This window comes from Bison bison, unplaced genomic scaffold (assembly GCF_000754665.1).
Source record: "Bison bison bison isolate TAMUID 2011002044 unplaced genomic scaffold, Bison_UMD1.0 scf7180017864217, whole genome shotgun sequence".
Classification (NCBI taxonomy): Eukaryota; Metazoa; Chordata; class Mammalia; order Artiodactyla; family Bovidae; genus Bison; species Bison bison.
The window spans coordinates 2008690-2027988 of record NW_011494789.1 but is presented as its reverse complement, the minus strand read 5'-3'; positions in this window follow the sequence as shown (position 1 = coordinate 2027988).

Sequence of the window (19299 nt, the reverse complement as noted above, 5' to 3'; positions counted from 1 at the left end):
AACTAGGGTGTTTGCTATGACCAGTGCGTTCACTTGGCAAAACTCTATTAGCCTTTGCCCTGCTTCATTCTGTACTCCAGGGCCAAATTTGCCTGTTACTCCAGGTGTTTCTTGACTTCCTACTTTTGCATTCCAGTCCCCTATAATGAAAAGGACATCTTTTTTGGGTGTTAGTTCTAGAAGGTCATGTAGGTCTTCATAGAACCATTCAACTTCAGCTTCTTCAGCGTTACTGGTTGGGGCATAGACTTGGATTACTGTGATATTGAATGGTTTGCCTTGGAAATGAACAGAGATCACTCTGTCATTTTTGAGACTGCATCCAAGTACTGCATTTCCGACTCTTTGGTTGACTCTGATGGCTACTCCATTTCTTCTAAGGTATTCTTGCCCACATTGTACAGGAGACAGATATAGATATAATGGTCATCTGAGATAAATTCACCCATTCCAGTCCATTTTAGTTCGCTGATTCCTAAAATGTCAATGTTCACTCTGCCTTTTCCTGTTTGACCACTTCCATTTTGCCTTGATTCATGGACCTAACTTTCCAGGTTCCTATGCAATATTGCTCTTTACAGCATCCGACCTTGTTTCCATCATGAGTCACATCCACAACAGGGTGCTGTTTTTGCCTTGGCTCTGTCTCTTCATTCTTTCTGGTGTTATTTCTTCACTGATCTCCAGTGGCATATTAGGCACCTACCATGCTGGGAAGTTCATCTTTCAGTGTCCACTCTTTTTGCCTTTTCATACTCTTCATGGGATTCTCAAGGCAAGAATACTGAAGTGGTTCAGATACATAAATGACTCTAGAAGCTTGGAGCCCTCATCTGAAAACTCCTAAAATTTGACTTCAGCTCCTCCTCCCAAACCAAAAGCAGTCAGAGGATCACTGCAATATTGGGCACATGGACAAGGAAATATAGGACATGGTCCCTAACCCTAGGGAACATAAAGTCAACATGAAAACACACAAAATATAAATTTGAGCTTTGTGGTACTAACTTCAAGTATAAGATGAGTGAGAAAGGAAAGATCTTTAAGGATTGGAGGGGAAAGGCAAAATAAGAGTTTTGGAACAAAATAAGAGTTTGAATTGAGCCTTGAAGGAAAAATTGTTTGGTCAAGAGAAGAAAGGAAGGGCTTACTTAGCAGTGGGAGTAGCATGAGGGAAAGCCTAGGGGCGAGGAGGATGGGCTGTGCTCAGTCACTATGTCTGATTCTTGGCGACCCCATGGACTATAGTCTGCCAGGCTCCTCTGTCCATGGAATTTTCTAGGCAAGAATACTGGAAGAGGTTGCCATTTCCTCTTCCAGGGGATCTTTCCAACACAGGGATCAAACCTGAGTCTCCTGCATTGGCAGACAGACTTTTTACCATTATTCCACCTGGGAAGCCCAGGGGGGAGGAGAGTAGAATATAAACCTTTAGAGGTCTGGGAGCTATCTGGGACCTAGTAGGAGAAAACCATGAGTGGCCCCATATGAGCAAGAAAGCCAGAGATCAGCAAAAGGTACACATGTTTGACACCCAGCCTCCATCCACCCATCCATCACACTTTCTAGAAGACTGAGTCATGCTTTCTACCCACACAAACCTACAGAGACAGATATATGCATCTGCATGCACACGCATGCGCACACACACACCCTACTTTTTGCTCCTGTCAGAAACCAGCCTGTGAGACTGCTGTGGATTCCAGAGGAGGGTGGGGAGGACCAAGACAGCAGATTGTTGAGGCTCTAATTACATATCTTTGAGGTGGAAATTTAGTAAAACCACAGACTTGGAACAACATAAAAGTGCATAAAACAGCCTCATCCGTTCATTATGCAAAGGAATTGCTCATTTATGGAGCCTGGATTACAGTAGAGAGCTTATAAAGCAAGCAGATAGTGTTTTATGGATTCCCATAAGCACCAGCACATTCTCATCATGGAGAGCACACCTGTTGGATGCAGCCGAACCAATGCATGCGGTGGGTCCCCCACCCACTGAGGGATGGCGTCCCACTGCCACCCCCAGGAGTGATGAGGAAGGACCAGGACCGAAAAGGAGCTCCCTGAGGGGGCAGTGCATTCAATCATCCTGAGATCATAGAGAAAAACTTCACCAGAAGAGCCATCTATTATGATTAAAAATAATATTAATCTTTAAGATTATCATGTATGTGTTCTCAGTCATGTGTGACTCTTTGCAACCCCATGGACTGTAGCCCACCAGGCTCCTCTGTCTGTGGGATTCGCCAGGCAAGAATTCCAAAGTGGGTTGCCATTTCCTCCTCCAGGGGATCTGCCCAACCCAGGGATTGAACCCACGTCTCCTGCATTGGCAGGGGAATTTTTTACCACTGTGCCACTTGGGAAGCCCTTAAGATTATCATACTGGGGGCAAAAAAAAAAAACACAAACTTAGGAAAAGGAGAAGATGCTTAGTCACTAACAGAGTCATCTGTTGGTGATTCAAGGAATTCCCTGGAACTTGGGTCCAGGGAATTAAAAAATCCAGGTTAAAAAAAAAATCTTGAATCTAACTCATTCTAGTTTTCCTTTTAAAAATATTTTATTGTCTACTTTCCTTTTCCTTTACATAAAATTGCTTTGAGGAATGATTAAGTCTCCAGAAGAACACTTCTCAAAGTATGTTCTTATGGAATACCAATTTACAAGGAAAAAGAAATATTTGGTGGTTAAACACATTAGGGAAACTTTAAATTCACACTCCATACCACTCCTCTTTTAACGTCTATGAACATCGACATTAATGTGTTACAGACTCTCAAAAGTCTTGCAATAAAGCAATTTAAAGTTAACTTATATTCAGTGTTTCTAAAATTTAAGTAATCAAGAAAGCTGACAGTCCACTCCAGTATTCTTACAGGAACAGTCCATGGACAGAGGAGCCTGGCGGGCTGCAGTCCGTGGGGTTTCATGACTGAGCACACATGTGTGAGGGTGGAAGGAGATGGGTTGTAGTAATAAACTGGTACTGCTAAGTACTGCTAAGTCACTTCAGTCATGTCCGACTCTGTGTGACCCCATAGACGGCAGCCCACCAGGCTCCCCGGTCCCTGGGGTTCTCCAGGCAGGAACACTGGAGTGGGTTGCCATTTCCTTCTCCAATGCATGAAAGTGAAGTTGCTCAGTCGTACGACTCTTAGCGACCCCATGGACTGCAGTCTACCAGGCTCCTCCGTCCATGGGATTTTCCAGGCAAGAGTACTGGAGTGGGGTGCCATTGCCTTCTCCAATAAAACTGGTAGAACTGGAAAAAAAAAAAAAAGAAACCTGATGATTTTCTGTTAGTTTGCTTTATATGATTTTTTTTTTAACAAAACATCTATGTTCATCCTGAGGAATCAGTGTTTTATATAAAAAGCTTTGAGAAATAATGACTTTTTTGGCTGATTTTTCAGTTTCTGTATTTGGATATAAATTTGAAGATTGTTCAGTGATTTTTCAAGACCTATTTCTTGATCCTTTTGTTTTAGTGCAGCCTGGTAACATTCTGCCCTAATCCTATTATACAGAGTTGTATTACTTACCCATAAAAAAATTTGATTACCAGGTTTCTGGGTGGAACTAGGGGACTCTTGAATCATAGGATTTCTGAGACTTAAAAAGTCACATCCTGGTCCCCAGAGAGGGAATAGAATCAGAACACACCTGGGTACCAACGTGAAGACGTATTACGTATCAGAGTGTCCTGCGTATGTACGTTTAAAAATGATAGTGAAACTGGATACAACACAAAAGCCCACCCATAGATAAATGGATAAATAAACTGTGGTATATCCACACAGTGGAATACTACCCATCAATCAAATGGGTAAACCGTGATGCAAGCATCATGAATGAACATCAGCATTATCATGTTGGCTAAAAGAAGAGTGCATACTATAAAATTCACTCACAAAAAGTTCTAGGAAATACAGACTAAGGTATAGTGAAAGAAATGGGCTTCCCAGGTGGCTCGGTAGAAGAACCCACCTGCCAATGCAGGAGATACAGATTTGATCCCTGGGTTGGAAATATCCCCTGGAGAAGGAAATGACAACGTGCTCCGGTTTTCTTGCCTGGAGAATCCCATGGACTGAGGAACCTGGCAGGCACCAGTCCATAGGGTCACCAAGAGTTGGACACTACTAAGTGACTGAGCACACACACACATAGCGAAAGAAAGCAGGTAAGGGATGCCTGGGAATGGGAGCAGAGGGAAGGAAGGGGCACCGGCAATCTTCAGGTGTGGGCAATGGAAATGTTGAACATTACTTTGCTAGTAATCACCTCTACTAGCTTTGTTCATAGTGATGCTTCCTAAGGACAACTTGACTTTGCACTCCAGGATGTCTGGCTCTAGGTGAGTGATCACACCATTGTGGTTATCTGGGTCATGAAGATCTTTTTTGTATAGCTCTTCTGTGTATTCTTGCCACCTCTTCTTAATATCTTCTGCTTCTGTTAAGTCCATACCTTTTCTGACCTTTATTGTGCCCATCTTTGCACGAAATATTCCCTTGGTATCTCCAATTTTCTTGAAGAGATCTCTAGTCTTTCCCAGTCTATTGTTTTCCTCTATTTCTCTGCATTGATCACTTAGGAAGACTTTCTTATCTCTCCTTGCTATTCTTTGGAACTCTTCATTCAGATGGATATATCTTTCCTTTTCTCCTTTGCCTTTTGCATCTCTTCTTTTCCCAGCTATTTGTAAGGCCTTCTCAGACAACCATTTTGCCTCTTTGCATTTCTTTTTCTTGGGAATAGTTTTCATCACTGCCTCCTGTACAATGTTATGAACCTTCGTCCATAGTTCTTCAGGCACTCTATCTATCAGATCTAATCCCTTGAATCTATTTGTTTGTCACTTCCACTGTATAATTGTATGGGATTTGATTTAGGTCATACCTGAATGGTCTAGTGATTTTCCCTACTTTCTTCAACTTAAGTTTGAATTTGCAATAAGGAGTTCTTGATCTGAGCCACAGTCAGCTCCAGTTTTGTTTTTGCTGACTATATAGAGCTTCTCCATCTTTGGCTGTAAAGAATATAACCAATCTGATTCAGTATTGACCACCTAGTTATATCCATGTACCCAGCTTGCCTTGATTAATGTTTCTGGTTGTCAGTGATTTTTAGACCATCAAAGTTGGTCAGCAAGTGAATGAATGAGTTCAGGGCTGTGATGGGTTCCATTTGCAGACATTGGCTCCTAAGTCCCTTTATTGATCACTCAGGCAAAAGGAACTGTTTTTCTATCATTTTTTTGTCATCAATGGAAGAGGCCTTGAAAGAATTTCATCTGGTTTTTAGAAGTTTCAGAGATGCAAAGCAGTCTGTCCACTGACTTGTCATTGATGACAATTTCTCCAGAGGTAGTATGGGCTAGGGGACCAGACTTTGCTGATCAAAACTTGGCTTATCCTCACTGGCTTAACATTCTTGGTGTGGTCATTTCCTTTTTACTGTGTCTTTGGGAAATCAGACACTTCAAAAATGTAACAGATTTAAAGGACTAAAAAGACAGTTCACCTTGAGAAAACTCGAGCTAGAAAAGAGTTTCATTTCTAAAATGAAAAGATGGGAAAATTCCTTCTTATTCTGGCAGCTGAATTTTTCTATACAAGAGAGAATGACATTGTGGGCACTTTAAATGGGTGCATAAGAGTTTGAGGAAGAAAAAAAGGAGATGAATGGGGACAAAAATGAGAACTGGCCACAGGACAGATCTTTGACAAGTGTGTGACCTTGAGCAAATTCATAGCTCTGAGTCTCCTCTGCAAACTAGAATAATTAGTAACCACACTGTCATTTTCAAAAGTAAATTAACAAAACATTTGAAAAATTTCCCAGTGCAATGCCCAGTACATATTAAGGGCAAAATGTCATCTTCTTTCCCACCTTCCAGACACAAATAGCCTATTAAGCATTCTGCTAGGAGGAGGCCCACAACTTCACTGGCATATACAGTTCTGCTGCTGTTGTTGTTTAGTCACTCAGTCGTGTCTGATTCCTTTGTGACCCAATTGACTATATCTGGCCAGGCTCCCCTGTCCATGGAATTTTCAGGAAAAATTGTTTTTACCCGGAGTGAGTTCCCATTTCCTTCTCCACGGGATCTTCCCGATCCAGGGACTGAATCTGTGTCTCCTGTATTGCAGACAGATTCTTTACCACTGAGTCACCAGGAAAGCCCTATATAAAGGTCTGTGTATCCAGAACTGATTCAATGGCAATGCTTAAATCCTCCCCAAACCATGAGGCTCCTAGATCTCTATCCACTTAAGGCATCGTTCCCTAGTGACCCGTTGCCTCTGGGACTGACCCCACAAATGTAGCAGGACTTTCCCCCCCCACCACAGGGCTCTTTCCTTCCATTTCCCTTCCATTTCCTCTACAGGGACACCTCTGGCTCTGCTGCCCACCATCCGCACTCCATCTTCAACCCTGCTTCCTTTCATTCTTTTCCCTCCTTCCTTTTTAAGGACAGCCCAGGTCTCAGGCACCTCCAAAGATCAGGCTGATGAGAACAGGTGGATGACGTCAAATAAGGGGACAGGGTTTTGTGTGTCTCAATAAATTAAGTCTATTAGAACAGGATGGCTCTTTAGGGTTTGAATTCATTTCCTCAGGGCTGCCATTACAAAGTACCAAAAACCAGATGGCTGAAAACAACAGGAAGTTTCGTGACACTTCTGGAGTCAGAAGTCTGAACTCAAGGTGTCAGCAGGGCTATGTTCTCTCTGACAACTCAAGGGAGACTCCTCCCTCACCTCTTCCAACTTCTGGTGCATCAGTTCTCAGTGGTTCAGTCATATCTGCAGAGAAGGCAATGGCACCCCACTCCAGCACTCTTGCCTGGAAAATCCCATGGATGGAGGAGCCTGGTAGGCTGCAGTCCATGGGGTCGCTGAGGGTCGGACACGACTGAGCAACTTCACTTTCACTTTTCACTCTCATGCATTGGAGAAGGAAATGGCAACACACTCCAGTGTTCTTGCCTGGAGAATCCCAGGGATCCGGGAGCCTGGTGGGCTGCCGTCTATGTGGTCACACAGAGTCGGACACGACTGAAGCGACTTAGCAGCAGCAGCAGCAGCAGTCATATCCAACTCTTTTCTACCCCATGGACTGAAGCCCGCTAGGCTCCTCTGTCCATGGGATTCTCCAGGCAAAAATACTGGAGTGGGTTGCCATTTCCTACTCCAAGAGATCTTGACCCAGGGATCCAACCTGTGTCTCCTGCACTGCAGGCAGATTCTTTACCGCTGAGCCACGAGGGAAGCCCACTTCTGATGATCGCTGGCAAACTTTGGCATCCTCATCTGTAGACTTACCACTCTAATCCCTGCCTCCACTATCACATGGCATTCTCCCTGTGCATCCTTCTGTCCCCAAGTCTCTGTGTCCTTTCTTTTAAAGACACCAATCATATTGGATTAGGCTTTATCCTAATCCACTATGAACTCCTTTTAACTTAATTTTGTCTACAAAGACCCTATTTCCAAATAAGGTCACATTCTGAGGTCTGGATGAGAATTAATTTTTTTTTTTTTTGGTGGGGGTGGGGGACACTATTCAATCCAGTGTAAGGTCCTCAGTATCCAATCCACCAAAAGAGAATAATGCTAGAGACTGAAGTGAATTGGTCTAGATTATAGCCCCAGTTAATGACAGAGCTAAGAAGTTCTGGCTTTTTGCTTCCATACCCAGACTGATTTCTAAGGCACCAATATGTCTCTCCAACTGTCACATACTTAGTCATGTTTGACTCTTGCAACCCCATGGACTGTAGCTCGCCAGGCTCCTCTGTCTATGGGATTCTCAAGGCAAGAATACTGGAGTGGGTTGCCATGCCCTCCTCCAAGGGATCTTCCTGATCCAGGGATGGAACCCGTGTCTCTTATGTCTCCAGCATTAGCAGGCAGGTTCTTTACCACTAGCACCACCTGGGAAACCCATAATATTTCTCTAATGAGCAACAACTTGGCTCCAAGCTCAGAATGGAGAGAAAGGATGCTTTTGTTTTGGGAGGCTTCCTAAATTATGAACTAGGCTTAAAATAATAATAGCCACTGTGTACTGGGCTTTGGAGGCATGAGCTCTAATCTCTATGACAATGGTTAACACACTCGGAGAGCTTACAGTGGGCCAATCACTATTCTTAGCACTGAAATGTGTATTAATGTGCATTAACTTATTTAATCCTCCCACAAGCTCAAGTCTGTCTGAATCTGAAGCCCACGCCCTTCCTCCAGCACCAAGTTGCCTTCAATGAGAACTTGGAGTGAACATGGCGCTTTAATTTTTTTTTTTTTTCTTTCCTGACCACTTGGCATGTTGGATCTTAGTTCCCGGACCAGGGATCAAACCTGTGCTCCCTGCATTGGCAGCTTGGAGTCTTAACCATTGGACCATCAGGGAAGTCCAAACAAGGCACTCTGGACGATGCCTCCCCATCCCCACCAAATGTCAGTGAGCTGTTGAGAACTCAGTTGGAATTTGAAAATTCCTAGGCTGGGAATGAGGTAACCACATAGGACAGTTGTCTATCCAAAGGCCAGCTGCCCGCCTTAGCTGGGAACCTTCCAAAGCCAAATCTTTGGATGCGCCTACAGATTGAGACAAGGAGCAGTCAATTAAGCCCGTTCCGGCTGACTGCTATGGCTCTGGCCAGGAGAGCCAACAGATGTTCATCAGCAGCCCCTGCTGGTCAAGGTATAGATGTGGGACTAATTTCTCTAGCCTGATGCAGCTTTGAGATGAGGAGGAGCAGAGAGGAGGAGAGCAGCTCAGATATTAAGGACCACTTATTAGATCCCAGTGGTTCGCCACTCATTACATGCTGGGGACCATGGGTAGTAATTAACTATTACCCAATAGCATCAATTAAAGCCAAGAAAAGAGCTCAGTGGGATGCACTGACTCTTGGAGAGGGAGTGCAGAAGGAGGCTATGGCCTTCTCCTCCAGGGCATTTGGAGCTAGGAAGTGCTTTGGGTTGCCATAGAGAATAAAAGGGGGCTTCCCTGGTAGCTCAGACTGTAAAGAATCTGCCTGCAATGCAGGAGGCCTGGGTTCAGTCCCTGGGTTGGGACGATCCCCTGGAGAAAGGAATGGCAACCTGCCTCAGTATTCTTGCCTGGAAAATTCCATGGACAGAGGAGTCCATGGGGTGGCAAAGAGTCAGATAGGACTGAGCAGAGAAGAGGGAGTCAGAGGATGAGATGGCTGGACAGCATCATCAATGCAATGCACATGAACTTGGGCAATCGCTGGGAGATGGTGAGGGACAGGCAGGCCTTACGTGCTGCAATCCATGCGGTCAAGAAGAGTCGCACATGACTGAACGAGTGAACAAAAACAACAACAGAGGATAAAAAAGGAGCTGGTGTTTCCTTTGCCTCTGCCACTCCTTTTGTAATGATAGTTCTTATTTGAAGAAAGGCATTTGTGAAAGATTCAAGCTCTGGAGAAGATTCATTTTGAGGTCACACCCTAGGTTGCTTTACCAGGTTTTTGGAGGAGTCTGAACATATGGCTACTGGTTTCTACTTGGCTCATTAAGAGAACAGAGGTGCTCCTCTCATCTGTAAGGAAACTAAAAAAGCAGCCAAGAGCACTGGGCTGGAGTCCTGACACCTGACCTGGAGCCCACAACAGCTTCACCACCATCTTGTCGCGTGACTTTGGAGAACCCTTTAACCTCCCTGTGTGTGAGATTCCTCATTTCTCAAGTGATGGTAACAGTGCCTGTTTGATCCTTTTCTGTGGGCTATTGTGAGAGTCAAATAGGACAGTAAACACAAAAGCATTTTGAAAAGTCCAATTTTAGTTGTTGTTGTTCAGCCACTCAGACACGTCTGACTCTTTGCAACCCCATGGACTGCAGCATGCCAGCTTCCCTGTCCTTCACTGTCTGCCAGAATTGGCTCAGACTCATGTTCATTGAGTCAGTGACGCCATCCAACCATCTCATCCTCTGTCATCCTGTTCTCCTCCTGCCTTCAATCTTTCCCAGCATCAGTGTCTTTTCCAATGAGTCAGTTCTTTGCATCAGATGGCCAAAGTATTGAAGCTTCCACTTCAGCATCAGTCCTTTCAATGAATATTCAGGGTTGATTCCCTTTAGGATTGACTGGTTTGATCTCCTTGCTGTCCAAGGGACTCTCAAGAGTCTTCTCCAGCACCATAATTTAAAAGCATCACTTCTTCAGCACTCAGCCTTCTTTATGGTCCAACTCTCACATCCACACATGACTACTGGAAAAAACATAGCTTTGACTCTACAAACCTTTGTCATAGTGGGGACAAAATGTACTGATGACTAGGAGCCCAAAGGAGCTGCTCAGCCATAGCTAACCAGCTGTGGGAAGTTGGGGAAGTCATCATAAAACTCTAATAGTACACCACAGCCTTGGGTCGCAGAGCTTTTGCAAATCTAACCAAAGCAATGGACTTACGATCCCAGAAAAAATGCCCAAGGAGACAACAATGTTTGCACACGACCTCTGTTGCCAGTGACTCTGAGATTCTTGATGTCTTATTGCAGAAAGAATTTACTGAGAGACAAAGTTACAGGTAAGAACAGAATTTGTTTAGAGAGAAACACACTCCCCAGACAGAGTGTGGGCCATCTCAGAAGGTGAGAGAGCCCCGAAATATGATGTGGTTAGTTTTAGTGGGCTGGATAATTTCTCTTTTCTGTAAATTATTTGTTTATTTTTGGTTGTCTTGAGCCTTCATTGCTGTGTGCAGCCTTTCTCTAGTTGCAGCAAACAGATCGACTCTTCATTGTGGCGCATGCGCACCTCATTGCAGTGGCTTCTCTTGCTGTGGACACGGGCTCTAGGCATGTGGACTTCAGTAGCTGCAGCACCTGGGCTCAGTAGTTTCGGCCCCTGGGCTTAGTTGCTCCACAGCATGTAGAATCTTCCCAGATCAGAGACTGAACCCACGTTCCCTGCATTGGCAGGCAGATTCTTATCCACTCTGCCACCAGGGAAGTCCCTAGGCTGGGTAATTTCATAAGCTAATGAGTGGGAGAATTGTTCCAATTATTTCAGGGAATGGGGAGGTGGGTTTCTAGGAACTGGACCAGCACCCACTTTTTGGCCTTTTTTGGTTAGCCTCAGAACTGTCATGGTGCCATTTAGTTTACGCTAATGCATTAAAGTGAGCTTATGATGATGCCCAGGGTCTACTGGAAGTTGACTCACCTGCATCTTGTACCTAGTTGGTTCTAGGTTTGTCATGTCATCAGTTTCTGTCATGTCCTATGGCAATGAATATTCATTGGAAGGACTGATGCTGAAGCTGAATCTCCAATACTTTGGCCACCTGATGCGAAGAATAGACTCACTGTAAAAGATCCTGATGCTGGGAAAGATTGAGGGCAGGAGGAGAAGGGGGCAACAGAGGACGAGATGGTTGGATGGCATCATCGACTCAATGGACGTGAGTTTGAGCAAACTCTGGGAGGTGGTGAAGCACAGGGAAGGTTGGTGTGCTGCAGTCCACGGAGTCACAAAGAGTCAGACACAACTGAGCAACTGAACAACAAAAAATGACCATGTCATTCTTTTAAAGATTGTGCCCTGCCCCTTCCCTCCAGCTTTATCAGAAGCTTCCTGACCTCTCTAGGCCTATCTATTGGCCTCAGGCAAGTCCCTAGACCCCTAGATTGAAAGCATGCACCCAGTAGCAGGCATACAATTCCTGCAGCCCAGATCTGTTAAAATACCTTGAGAAAGAGCATCTCATTGTCACTGGGGACCATTCCCAACAGATTGAAAATTAGGAAATAAATTTTTTTCTGATATTTAGTGGATCATCATCAAAGTAATACTGCACAGAATCTAACTCCATTTCAGGCAGTACTTGAGGGCTGAGTATTAATACAGCACTTTGCTAAGTATGTTCTAAGCTTCAGCTAGTTCTTCTCTAGCTTACCCTTCCATATGCCACCGTCTCCTTCCTGTCTTTCAGAAATTCGTCAAAATCTCTGGGCACAGAGAGCCATCCCTGCTGTTCTCAGCACAGTCATGGATTGATTTCCTTTTTATATCTTTGCTGTCATTTCAGTGGGATTTGGGAGGCAGGGGAGGCAAGCATGTGAACTCAGTTTAGAGCCAGAAGCACCTTACTTTTTTTTTTAGATTATGTCAACCACCCCATGTTCCACCCCCGGAAGATCAGATGCGAGACACCACCTGGTGTACTTTTGCAGTGTCATGTCAGGCCATCCATCCAGTTGCCCATCAGCAGCCCCTGAGTGCCAGCATCCATGCAAGGCTCCATCTGGCCTTTGTGAGCCAAGGTAGGAGCAGGAGCAGGTCAGCCACAGCAGGTCTCAGATAATGCACCCTGGGCAGGAATGTCTCAACATCATGGGGGATGATGCAGTGTGACCATGGAGCACTGTGCATGTCCCCTGTGGCTGAGATGACCGATGAGTTCACCTGTGGGACGATGCAGTCTCTGCTGTTTGGGCAGGTGTGAGCACCCATTCCATGTCCAGGATGTGGGCTTACACCCAAGAGGCAGCACAGCACAAAGGTCTAGAGAGCAGACCCCAGAGGTACTCGCTAGTTGTGTGACACTGAATGCATTTCTTCACCTTTCTGTGCCTTAGCATCATCAACTGTGAAATAAGGATGATTTAATCCTTACTGCCTGGTTTCCCTGATGGTTCACTGGTAAAGAATCCACCTGCCAGTGCAGGAGACAGAGGTTCGATTCCTGGTCCAGGAAGATCCCACGTGCTATGGAGCAACTAAGCCCGGGTGCCACCACTCTTGAGCCTATGCTCTAGAGCCTGGAAACTGCAACTGAGCCCATGTGCTGCAACTACTGAAGCCTGCATGCCCTAGAGCAATAACAAGAGAAGCCAGCGCAATGAGAGTCCTGAGCACCACAGCTAGACAGCAGCCCCCACTTGCCACAACCAAAGAAAAACTCACACAAGGTTTTCACAAAAGCAGTGAAGCAACAAAGTCCCAGCACATCCAAAAAATAAATCAAATTTTTTTAATCCTTACTTCATACGGTTGCTATGAAAATTAAATGGGTTAATACACATGAAGTACTCAGAACAATGTCTAATAAGTATAGTAAATACTCAATAAAAATGAAAGTGTAAATTGCTCAGTCATGTCTGACTCTTTGCAGTCCTATGGACTGTAGCCTGCCAGGCTCCTCTGTCCATGGGATTCTCCAGGCAAGACTACTGGAGTGGATTGTCATTCCCTCCTCCAGAGGATCTTCCCACCCTAAGGATCAAATCCCTGTTTCCTGCATTGTAGGCAGATTTTTTACCATTTGAGCTACCTGAGAAGACAATAAAAGCTCAATAAATGCAAGTTATTTGAGGATGGGGATAAAAAGGTGCTAGGGACGGAATGTTTGTGGCCCCCTAAAATTTGTATGCTAAAGCCCTAACCCTCAAGGTGATGAAGATTGGGAGATTTGGAGGTGGGCTTTGGGGCGACAATTAAGTTTAGATGAGTCATGAGGGTGGAGCCCATAAGAGGAAACTAGTGTCCTCGGGGAGAAGACAGACCAGAGCTCTCTGTCTCTCCAATGTGTGAGGACAGAGTGAGAAGGCAGCCATCTACAAGCCAAGAAGAGCCTCCCTGGGAACAGAATCTGCTGGCATCTTGATCTTGGACTTCCCACTTTCAGAACTGTGAGAAATTAAAGCTTGTGCTTTAACCCATCCCGGTCTATGGCATTTTGTGACAGCAGCCCAAGCTGACTAAAACACAGGACCTATTAGTCAGAGTTCTCCAGAGAAATAGAACCAATATGATGTGTCTTGTGTGTGTATTAAGAAATTGGCTCATGTGATTGTTTGGGCTGGCGAGTCTGAATTCTGCAGGGCAGGCTGGCAAGCTAGAGACCTCGGGAAGATTTGATGTAGCAGCTCTAGTTCAAAAGCAGACTGGAGGCAGAATTCTCTCTCCTCAGGGACCTTGGTCTGTTTTCTCTTAAGGCCTTTGACTGATTGGATGAGGCACTCCCTCCCCAAGAAGGCTAACCTGCTTTACACAAAGTCCACTGATTTAAATGTTAATTTCATCTGAAAACTACTTACATGGCAGCATGTAGACTGATGTTTGATCATCTCTCTAGGTACTGTGGGCTTCCCAGGTGGCGCAGTGGTAAAGAATCTGCCTGCCAATGCAGGAGACACAAGAGACAAGGGTTCGATCCCTCGTCCAGGAAGATCCCCTGGAAAAGGAAACAGCAACCCACTCCAGTATTCTTGCCTGGGAAAGCTCATGGACAAAGGAGCCTGTCAGATTACAGTCCATGGGGTTACAAAGAGTCAGACACAACTGAACACACACACACATGCTAGGTACTGTGGCCTCAACCAGGTTGACACCTATTGACTTCTAGAGTTAGCCATCACAGAGGGACTGGAGGTAAGCGCTGTACTGGTCCCCATGTGCACACCCCAGGCGCACTTCTTCAGACACACACCATATACTTAAAATGCCACAAAGACTGATGCTGTCTCTGGAGCTGGAGCTCCTGAGTCTAGGTTTGCAGGAGGTAATTGCAGAGGGATGTCCAGGCCTGTGTTATTAGCACATTTGGAGCAGCAGCTCTTCCAGAAGCCAGGTAGTAAACACCTGCTCTGGGGGCAAGTGCAGACTTGGGGCCCCGCATCTTAAGTGGGATCCTAGAGGCTGCCCCTCAGGCCTCCACAGTCCCAATAATTATGCTTTCCATTTGGTGCTTCACCTATATTATGTCCTCTGGTCCACAGGGCCACCTGGGGAGAAGGCTGGGGGGGATTATCATGCCCATTTCACAGAGGTGTGTTTGAAACTAGAGCCCACACAGCTAGTAAGGACTCCTTCTTCAGGGCACTTTTCCACTACATCAATGAGTCCTCCAAGCCCACAAATGGGATCAACCTGTGATGTCGGGGGAGGAGACCAAAGGGATTAAGAGGAAGTAGAGGGACTTCTCTGGTGGTTCAGTGGTTAAGGTTCTGTGCTCTCAATCCAAGAGGCTCCAGTTCAATCCCTGGTCAGAGGACTAGATCCTGAATGTTGAAACTGAGAGCCAGAATGTCACAACCAAGAGGCCGCATGCTACAGCTAAAAGAGTTCACGTGCCTCAGCGAAGTTCCCACAGGCAGTAACAAAGATCCCGTGTGCCACAGTTAAGACCCAGCACAGTCACATAAATTAAAAAATTTTTGAAAAGAGGAAGTAGAGAAGGTTTGTGCTATTAACTCAAGCAAGTCAGTTCACCTATCTGAGCCTACGTTTCTTCAAATGCGAAGTGACACAACTAGGTCATAGGTTCCTAAGGATGGGAACCTGATCTTTGCCCTCCGAATACACCCCCTACCCAGCCTGTCATGTGCTAAGCATTTGATCACCGCTGGATGAACTAAGAGACAGAACTGGTTTGCTATGGCTGCCATAACAAAGTACTGAAGATGGGTTCCCTAAATAACAGTCGTCTATTTTCTCACAATCACGGAGGCTGGAAGACTAAGATCAAAGTGTCAGCAAGGGTTGGTTTCTTCTGAAGTCTCCTTGGCTTGTAGATGGCTTATTTCTTCTTGTGTCATCATATGGTCTTTTCTCTGTGTCCTAATCTCTTCTTTTTATAAGGACACCAGCTAATGGAATTAGTTTAGTTAGTTCAGTCTCTCAGTCGTGTCCGACTCTTTGTGAGCCCATGGACTGCAGCACACCAGGCTTCCTTATCCATCATCAACTCCGGAGCTTACTCAAATTCATGTCCATCGAATCAGTGACGCCATCCAACCATCTTATCCACTGTCATCCCCTTCTCCTCCTGCCTTCAATCTTTCCCAGCATCAGGATCTTATCCAATGAGTCAGTTCTTCACATCAGGTGGCCAAAGTATTGGAGTTTCAGCTTCAGCATCAGTCCTTCCAATGAATATTCAGGACTGATTTCCTTTAGGATTGACTGGTTGGATCTCCTTGCAGTCCAAGGGACTCTCAAGAGTCTTCTCCAACACCACAGTTCAAAAGCATCAATTCTTCAGTGCTCAGCTTTCTTTATAGTCCAGTTGAATTAGGTAGACCCTAATCTTATTTCACAGAGAAGGCAATGGCACCCCACTCCAGTACTCTTGCCTGGAAAATCCCATGGACAGAGGAGCCTGGTAGGCTGTAGTCCATGGGGTCACTAAGAGTTGGACACGACTGAGCGACTTCACTTTCACTTTTCACTTTCATGCATTGGAGAAGGAAATGGCAACCCACTCCAGTGTTCTTGCCTGGAGAATCCCAGGGATGGAGGAGCCTGGTGGGCCACCATCTATGGGGTCACAGAGAGTCGGACATGACTGAAGTGACTTAGCAGCAGCAATCTTAACTTATTTACCATTTACCAGGCTTCCCTGGTGACTCAGATGGTAAAGAATCTGCCTTCAGGAGACCCAGGTTCAATCCCTGGGTCAGATAGGTCCCCTGGAGAAGCAAATGGCAACCCATTCCATTCTATTCTATTCTTGTCTATCCCATGGACAGAGCCTGGTGGGCTATAGTCCATGGAGTAGCAAAGAGTTGGACATGACTGAGCAACTAACACTTTAACGTAGTTAAGTTCCAATCTCCAAATACAACCATGCTCTGAAGTACTACTAAAGGTTAGGTCTTCAACATAGAAATTTAGGGAGGATATAAATCAGTTCAAATCAGGAACTTTTGGTCTGTAGAGTCATTCCAGCTTTGACATTTGATATCTCTGGTAGTGAATCAGGAACTTTAGCTAAGCATTTATCCCTCTAACAAACAGTTCTTGGTAAAAATTAGCATGTTAAATTCAACAATGAGAGAACAGAGAACCCAATTTTTAAAAAGGTCAAAGTCCTTAACAGATACATTATCAAAGGAGATTAACAGATGGCCGAAAAGCATATGAAAATATATTCAAATCATATGTCATCAAGAGAATGCAAATTAAAGCAATAAGATACCAGTACACACCTACTAAAACGGCCAAAATCTGGAAACTTGACAACTCCGAATGCTGGTGGGGATGTGGGGCAGTAAGAACTCTAATTCACTGATGGTGAGAGTACAAAACAGCCCAGCCACTTTGGAGGACAGTTTGATGGTTTCTCACAAAACTAATACTCTTACCATACAATCTAGCAACCCCTTTCCTTGTTATCAGAAGGAGCTGAAAACTTATGTCCACACAAAACCCTGATGTGGATATACTTATAGCAGCTTCATTCATAATTGTCAACACTTGGAAGCAGCCAACATGTCCTGTAGGTGATGAATGAACAAATTGTGGTACATCCAGGGGCTTCCCTCATGGCTCAGATGGTAAAAAACCTTCCTGCAATTCAGGAGACCCAGGTTTAATCCCCGGGTTGGGAAGATCTCATGGAGAAGGGAATGGCTTCCCACCCCAGTATTCTTGCCTAGAGAATTCTGTGGACAGAGGAGTCTGATAGACTTACAGTCCATGGAGTCATAAAGAGTCAGACATGACTGAGTGAACAGATAATGGAATATTACTCAGTGCTAAAAAAGAAATTAGCTATCAAACCCTGAAAAAATATGGAAGGAACTTAAAAGCGTATTTCTAAGTGAAAGAAACCAGTATGAAATGGCTGCATATTGTATGATTCCAACTATATCACATTCTGGAAATAATAAAACTATGAAGAGAATAAAAAGCTGAAGGGTTGCTAGGAAGGAATGAATGTGTGGGGCATGGAGGATTTTTTTAAGGCTGTGAAAAAACTTGGTATGATACCATAATGATGGGTATATAATGATGGATCATTATACATTTGTCTAAGCCAATAGGAGGTACAGGACTTCCCTGGTAGCTCAGCTGGTAAAGAATCCACTTGCAATGCAGGAGACCCCAGTTAGATTCCTAGAGGATCATCAGGCCGATCCCCTAGCGAAGGGATAGGCCACCCACTCCAGTATTTTGGGGCTTTTCCTGGTGGCTCTGTGGTAAAGAGTCTGCCTGCAATGCAGGAGACCTGGGTTTGATCCCTAGGTTGGTAAGTTCCCCTGGAAGAGGGCATGACACCCCACTCTAGTATTCTTGCCTGGGGAATCCCCATGAACAGAGGAGCCTGGTGGACTTACAGCCCCTGGGATTGAAAAGAGTTGGACATGACTGAGTGACTCAGCACAGCACAGCACATAGGAAGTACAACGCCAAGAGTGAACCCTAATGTAAACCACGGACTTTGTATGATGCATCCGTGAATGTTCACCAGTTGTAACAAACACCATTCTAATGGGGGATACTGATTAATCTAAGAGGCTATGCCTGTGGTGAGGTGGGCAGGGGGGGTATGTAAACTGATCTTTCCTTTCAATTTTGCTGTGAGGCTAAAACTGATCTAGAAAAATAAAGTCCTATAACAATGATAATGATAATAAAAACAAAACATCTTGTTGTTCATATAATTATCCTGGAGATAGGTAAAATGGTGGGGGAAAAGGATTAGTAGTCCAGCAACACTTTTTCTCAGAAAGAAATGGCCTGGTATCAACCAACTTTGAAAATATAGACAGAAGAATCAATCAGTACAGCTTATTATTACACCGCCATTTAAAATATTTGAAAAGATTTAAAAACCATCTAAAACAGTGTCTTTGGGAGCTTATCATCTGCTAAATACAACTGTGCTGGGACTTCCCTCATGGTCCAGATGTTAAGAATCCACCTTGCAATGCAGGGGATTGGAGTTCAATCCCTGGTCTGGGAACATCCCACATGCCATGGGGCAACTAAGCCCACTGCTCCAACAAAAGATCCCACATGCCCCAACTAAGACCCAACATCAGTTCAGTTAAGTTCAGTCACTTAGTCGTGTCTGACTCTTTGCGACCCCATGAATTGCAGCACACCAGGCCTGCCTGTCCATCACCAACTCCCGGAGTTCACTCAAACTCACATCCATCGAGTCAGTGATGCCATCCAGCCATCTCATCCTCTGTCATCCCCTTCTCCTCCTGCCCCCAATCCCTCCCAGCATCAGAGTCTTTTCCAAGGACTCAACTCTTCGCATGAGGTGGCCAAAGTACTGGAGTTTCAGCTTTAGCATCATTCCTTCCAAAGAACACCCAGGGCTGATCTTCTTCAGAATGGACTGGTTGGATCTCCTTGCAGTCCAAGGGACTCTCAAGAGTCTTCTCCAACACCACAGTTCCAAAGCATAAATTCTTCGGCGCTCAGCCTTCTTCACAGTCCAACTCTCACATCCATACATGACCACAGGAAAAACCATAGCCTTGACTAGACGGACCTTTGTTGGCAAAG